This window comes from Thunnus thynnus, chromosome 12 (assembly GCF_963924715.1).
Source record: "Thunnus thynnus chromosome 12, fThuThy2.1, whole genome shotgun sequence".
NCBI classification, from domain to species: Eukaryota; Metazoa; Chordata; class Actinopteri; order Scombriformes; family Scombridae; genus Thunnus; species Thunnus thynnus.
Genome location: NC_089528.1, coordinates 19,064,543 through 19,071,325, shown reverse-complemented (window position 1 = coordinate 19,071,325; position 6,783 = coordinate 19,064,543).

Here is a 6,783-nt window from a genome sequence, read left to right as displayed (position 1 = left end):
TCAAGTCTGTGTTGATTTCATCACTCAAAAAGACATTATATAGTGCAGAAAGGCTCCATGTTTAGTAAATTTTGGTTAAAGATTGTCTGTTGAAGTTAAATATCAGTCTGGTCTTGCCTTTGCAAGACACAGCGATCAGTTCTCCCAAACCACATTTGCTGAGGTGAGTCGTGAGTTCATCTGCAGTCCACAATGAAGAAAGCAAAATTTGTCCGCAGATATAACTGCAGGCGATTGCACAAGAGCAGAAGACGAAACCTTTTAATCACTTTTGCGAAATACTGTATCATATTGAGAACCATAAATCAATTGGCAAACTATCAATCACTCTGGCAAGTAATCTAAACCAGTTGGCAAGCCTGCTCATGAAAAATATTTACTCTTCCTACGCATTTGATGCCTTAAGATTTAGAGATTAATGAAAGGTTTAGTAATTGTCACAGAAAACCTTCTCTAACATGCACACAGTATTCAACTTGTATTTGAAAGTTACATGAATGTAAAATACATACATGAACTTATAATGAAGCAAAGTTGTTTCACAGAAGGGCTAAAGTTTAATATTCTTTAATGTCATATTTTAAGAAAAAAACTATTTTCAGGAACATTTCCCTCTCATGACAGCAACATTTACAGATTTATTCACCAGCCTGACAGCCATAACAACTAAGAAGCAGTACCACACATCTGTTGACTATGTTGGCCTCTTGATTTGTAAATAATATCCACCGACTGTTTGCCAGCTGAGAATGTCTTTAGTCAGGGACAACCCTACTTAACTCCTGTGTAAACACCTTTCAGTGGCTCAGCTACCACCTGACATCTTTTGTGTCCACACACACCTTGATTTCTGGCACGAAAAGAGAGAGAGGTATCTGAACTTGGTCCGGGTCCAGGTTTTCTCAGCTACACCTGGGGAGCGCTGCTGCCAGGATTCGGGATGAAGTCTATTCATTCCCAATCTCAAACAATATCCAGCCCGTTCACCGCAGATCACAAACAGCCACAGATGGGCCAAGTTGCTTCACAGAGGCCAAGTTTCTACTTACTGTGTGTAAACAAAATCGCACCTCAAATTAGAGATTAAAGTGAACACGGCTGATAATTATGGTTGTGCGTTTCAAATGATACTGCATCTGATGATCGCTCCCTTCAACAGATTGCCAGTTTTTCAGCTTTTGCACTTTGTATAATCGTTATTTGAGTGTGAGTGAATATGACAGCGTTGTAGAAGGATATTTAAACGTCTAACTTCCACACATGAAGACAGATACACCCATGTAGAACAGCATTAGTCAAAGCGGTCACAGCTAAGATTGCAAGTCTTACAAATTAGCTTTTTGCATGATTTCACTTTCAACTCGTGCTCGGTATAATTTGAGAATTCATACAGGTGAGCACATGAAAGCAAAGGAATGCATTTTTTTTAACATTATAAGCGTGTCACTCATTTCTAAAGGGGATTCAAAAGCCTATATGCCCCCAGTAAGGGCCTTGCTTCTTAATAACACCTGGTTTTAAGGAGATCAGCAGGAGGGTTTGTCAGTACATGACAAGAATGGACACTAATCCCAAGCAATACCCACTGGTCCTGCACGTCTCTTGAGTGGGATAATTGATTCCCACACCCTTCTTAAAACACACTCGCCCCCCCCCCTCCTCTTCTCTTTTCTCAGACCAGGCAACCAAGAAAGCAGAGCTTGTTTCATTCTGGTGTCGAGGGAACATGAGCATGAGGACAAAAGCGTGTGGTTTCTTACCCGGGCTCCTATGAGGGTTGAACTGAGGGCTGTCATAAGTGTTGTAGGTGGTAGCAGAAATTTGTTTGGTAATAGACACTAATCTCTTTAGGTTGTCAGGAGTATTTCCCTCACTGCTGTTGGAGATACTACCCTTCTCGGTGTCTTTGTTTTCAGCAATTCTCACTCAGTAACTGCACGTGCATAGAAATGAACAAAACGCATTTTAGATGTGAATATTAAAGACCCGTCTAAAAACAGCCATATCAGGTATCCATGAGAAAGTCAACCTTAAGTAACGGTGTTGCTTCAGCTCCATGTGTGACCAGAATACTCAGTTCAGATTAGAGTGTTCGCCTGCAGTGTTACATTTCTTTGCAATTACAATGAGGTTCCTCTGGGCATTGAGGTTAGTCTGTGCACCGACTATTCAAATGAGATGGAATGTGCTGAAGGATGTTGATGGATCTGGAGGAATTTCCTTGAAAGGAGCAAAAAACACTCAAAACAATATATATTTTTGACAAGCAGAGCATCTGCTGCCTGTCCACAAAGATTAGACAAACTGAGAGATCTACAAAGATAATTACAGTAATATGATGCAAGATAGATTGTATCATGCAATATGGTATTGATTGTAGTTTTTTTTAAAATTCAGTTTGAGTAAAGAGCCATTCAGATTATATTCCTCCTCCCTCCCCTCAGAGTCTTATGTATTAGCCTTGGTCTGACCTTGTCTTGATATCACATCCCTGGAGAGGAATGTAAATCGTATCCGTCCAATCCCAACCCAGTTACCACCAAACTCCTCATTCTCACCACCCCTACTCCGCTGCAGGGCCACATGATCTTTTCCATGTACCAGACATAATTTGTGGCTTAGGTTTGGAGGCTGACGGTGCGTCTGCGCCACTCTGCTGTTTCAGGCGTCGGGTGCAACATGTGCTGCAGTTCTCAGGATTCAGGATTCAGGAAAAGTCCGTCTTCAGGGGCTGGAGAGGTAGCTGTTGTTTTTGAAACCCAAGAGCACTGTCAACCTCCTGTGTTGGTTTGATTGCAAAGCAGACAGCAACAAATCAAAATGTAGATTAAAGGAAGCAAAAACGGACAGATCTTTTCACAACTCACACAAGAAACTAACAAAATTAAGAATATAGACCTCCAAAAAGACATCCTCACAGCTTAGAAGATTACAGAATTCTTGCTTAATAGTGTTTCCTGGATTTACCTTGTGTGCAGAAACAAAAACAGTAGCAGCAGTTTAAAGAGGGAGCATGTTACAATCAAAAAACATCGTAGTGGAACTTAATCCCAGTGCTTCATTTATGGCATGTAACCTATGGTCCATGCATATTTTCTACTGAAGCGTTATGACACACTTGAGCCAAATTGTATGTGAGCATGCAGTGGCTTGTCCGTTCTTGAAGGTGTTTAAGTAGGCACATCTAAGCTGCTGCTGCTGCTGCAGTGTAACTGTGGGAGTGTTGGACAGTGAACAACTGGAGGTAACATGAAATATCTTGGTTGGTTTTGCTAAAGATTATTTTCTAAAGGTAAAACTAACTTGAGTTTGGTGTGATAATAGAGAAATTATCCTTCTAAAGGCATCTTTTGTTTAGTTTTTCTAACATTTCCATCCCGTTGGCAGCCAACAGCTTTGCTCATTCAAGCATAAATTACATTTCCTTACTTGCAAACAATGACATTAATATCTGACATTAATATCAAACCACACTCTACTAGGTCTTTTATTGCCAAACCCGCAAGATACTATCCACTCTTTGGTTTCCCAGCAACCTGTGAAACAGTCTGCTTGAATGGTGTTTACAGAATCGCAATTTTCTATTTGCCCTTAAGCAAACATGGTCATTCATCCAGGTTGACTTCGTTTCACTGGGGAAAGCATCTACAATGACACAACACAGTCTCAACAGTAAGAGTAGTGACACGTTAACAGTCCGAGCCAGGAAAGTACAGGTTGCTGCATACGTAGACAGACGATATGGTAGATGTATAGTGAATGAGTCGCGCTCTTGACCAGCAGATGGTGTTGATGGGATGGTATGATCTGCTTTACTTAGCGTTAATGAAACAAGACAGAGTCCAGCTGAGCAGCTGCAGTCGATGCAGCCTCCCCTACTCAGCTGATTTTGACCTGGGATGACCCAGAAGAAAGTGTCATTGTGTGGAAAAGACCAGAGAAGAAGAACAGACTGAAGGAAGGTGGGGAAATGGAGTGTCTCTCTCTCTCTCTCTCTCTCTCTCTCTCTCTCTCTCTCTCTCTCTCTCTCTCTCTCTTTCTTTCTCTCTCTCTGTCTCTCTTTCCCTCAGCACTTGATAGAAAACACTGCACCCTAATATGACAGCAGGGCTGTTCCTGTAATTAAAGCTGCGTTGTCTCTTCTTGTTTTCTGGCCTCCGGAGCTTCATCTCGCTTCCTTAATGTGTGACCTCAGCGCTAACACAACTATCTGAGTCCCTCTGAGGAAAAACCTTGTGACCAAAGACTCCCAGCACAGACTGTTAAGTGAGACTGAACACGCTACACATGCAGGCAGGCAGAATGATTTCAGGACTTCAGGTGCACGTGTTTGCCTGAAGTCCTTAGAAATCAGTTCTTCATTCATAATATAGATAACAAATTAAGGAGTACTTTGACATTTTGGGAAATATACCTGCTGTATTGCCAAGAGTTAGATACCTATAGACCTGGAGAGCAGAGATGGTCGGCTTAGTTTAGCATAGAGACTGGAAACAGCTAGCCTCGCTTCATCCAAAGTTAACAAAATCCATCTACCAACACCCCTAAAGCTCACTAATTAACAGGTTTTATCTTATTTGTTTAATCCATACAAAAACTGAACAACCTAACAGTGACGACAAGACTCCAGGAAGTCAATGAGCCCAGCCAAGAAGTCCATTACTTAAGTATTACTTAACTTCCCTGTGATCACAGTTGTCATTTTGACACTTTGGTTTTTGTACAGAATGGAGGCATCCATAACCACTCAACTCATTTATTCAGATTTGTCCTTTAAGTCGTCACCCATCCATAACTGGACTGCATATTTAATCCCCCTGCTCTGCGAACATAGCCTCCCGACCAGTGAATGACATGTTATAGGTGTGTTTTGCGTTCAAAAGCAGCAACTCTGACCTCAGAGATTTCCAAGACAGTTTACATAAAGATTGGAAGTCGTCTCCCATGATTTCTCTTATCAGAGTCCTTTTTACACCCTGTATTGCCAAGAGGCGAGTTGGGGAGATAGGGACGTCAACGCCTGTGGTAATGCCCATCCTGAAGATAAAGTCAAAACAGAGGCAGACCCTTTGCTTTGTTTTCCATGTCTGGAGACCAACAGAGGAGTCCAAGGGAAAGTGATGAGTTGTTTCCAGGTGTGAGCTCGTAGGGTGTGTCACAACTTATCGAGGCACACCTCTCCTCATTTTCCCCATAAAGTTTATAGCTCAAACAAGGAAGAGTCATCGTTTAGATTGCTTTTAGTCATCTTCATTTTGTCTCTTTCTGATTATCAGATTTATTGTTTTATGATCTTCCAGAGAAAATAGCATTTGACATCACAGCACAGAAGATCACACTGGATAGTAAATTCTGTCACAGACTTATGTTGTCACAAGGCTCAGCCTGGATTATTTTAGTTTTCTTAATGCTTGCTTGAACCAAACAGAATTTTGAAAACCACCACAGACTGTTACTCAAAACTTCATTTTTTTTTTTTTAAATAACTGACATTGTTAAACTGTTTAAGTTTAATTATTATTGAACACAAACACAATTTTATAATAACAATATTATAAGTCTCCTTTTTGGCCTTTTATTTTTCTGTTGTCTCTTTTTTGTATTTTGTTAGTTTATTCTTATTTTATTTATATAATTTATTTGATTTTAATGGATTTTTTAAGATTTTTTTTTTTTTTTTTGCTTTATGTAAAGCACTTCGAATGGCCTCTGTGTCTGAAAGGTGCTATGCAAATGAAAATTCTCGCCTTAAAGTTGCACAAAAAATACTATGTATGGACCACATGTGCTTCCAATTGAGATTTTTTTTTCTATTCTCAAGTTCAGCTGTGACAATAGACATTATATAATTCCACTACGATGCTGACATCTAGTGGTGCTGTCACATTTGTACACAACGCTGATCTTAAATACACACAAACTGTGCTTTAATCAAATGTTTTTTATGTGTTTATTGCACTTTATTAAAACACTTGAATGCACAAATGAGCATTAAAAGCTTCATGGCACGTCAGGAAAATATTCATGGAAAACTCAGTGAAGTAATGAAAATGTGATTAGTTCAATATTTGTGTATAGCATGATGTTAGTGTGGCTGTGTTATGTCAACTGGAGGGAGTCTGACTGAGAGCTATGATGCAGAGCAACGACAAGACTCACTTGTCGGACATGACTCGGTGCTAACGGCACGCTGCTAAATGACATCATCAGCACAGTGAGGTCACCATGGGCACACAGAGGTGCCATGATGTCCTTCTATTTGCTCAGGGGGGGGCGGGGAATCTGAATGGATGGACTGCAGAGAGAGAGGGAGATTATTTTGGGAAAGTGTGTTCACTGTGTGACTAATCACTGAAATGTGTTGATTTTCATGGTATGAAGGAGTTAAACATATTTTACACACTTGTTAAGTAGCTTGTTGAACTATAAGATTGTCACTGGTGCTCCAGACATACATTCACCTCACTAAGCTGAACAGGCATCACATTTTTCTCATGCATTTAACACCCTTGCTGACTTGGCTTCGGTGCCAGTGCTGACAGCTACTGGGGAGAGAAAAATGCCCAGTTCATAACTGCTCTGACTTCTCACTTCATGCCTCCATATTCCAGATTTCCCCCTCTGCAGCTGCCCAAAACCCACTTACTCCTCTGTGCAGCTTTCCTAGTTTCCACTAAATTGTTGTGGAATTATTAAATTATTAGTAGTGGTGGTAGTAGCAGTAGTAGTGGTTGTAATGTTGTAATAACAAAGGTAGTATCAGCAGTAGTTGTTGGAGTAGTG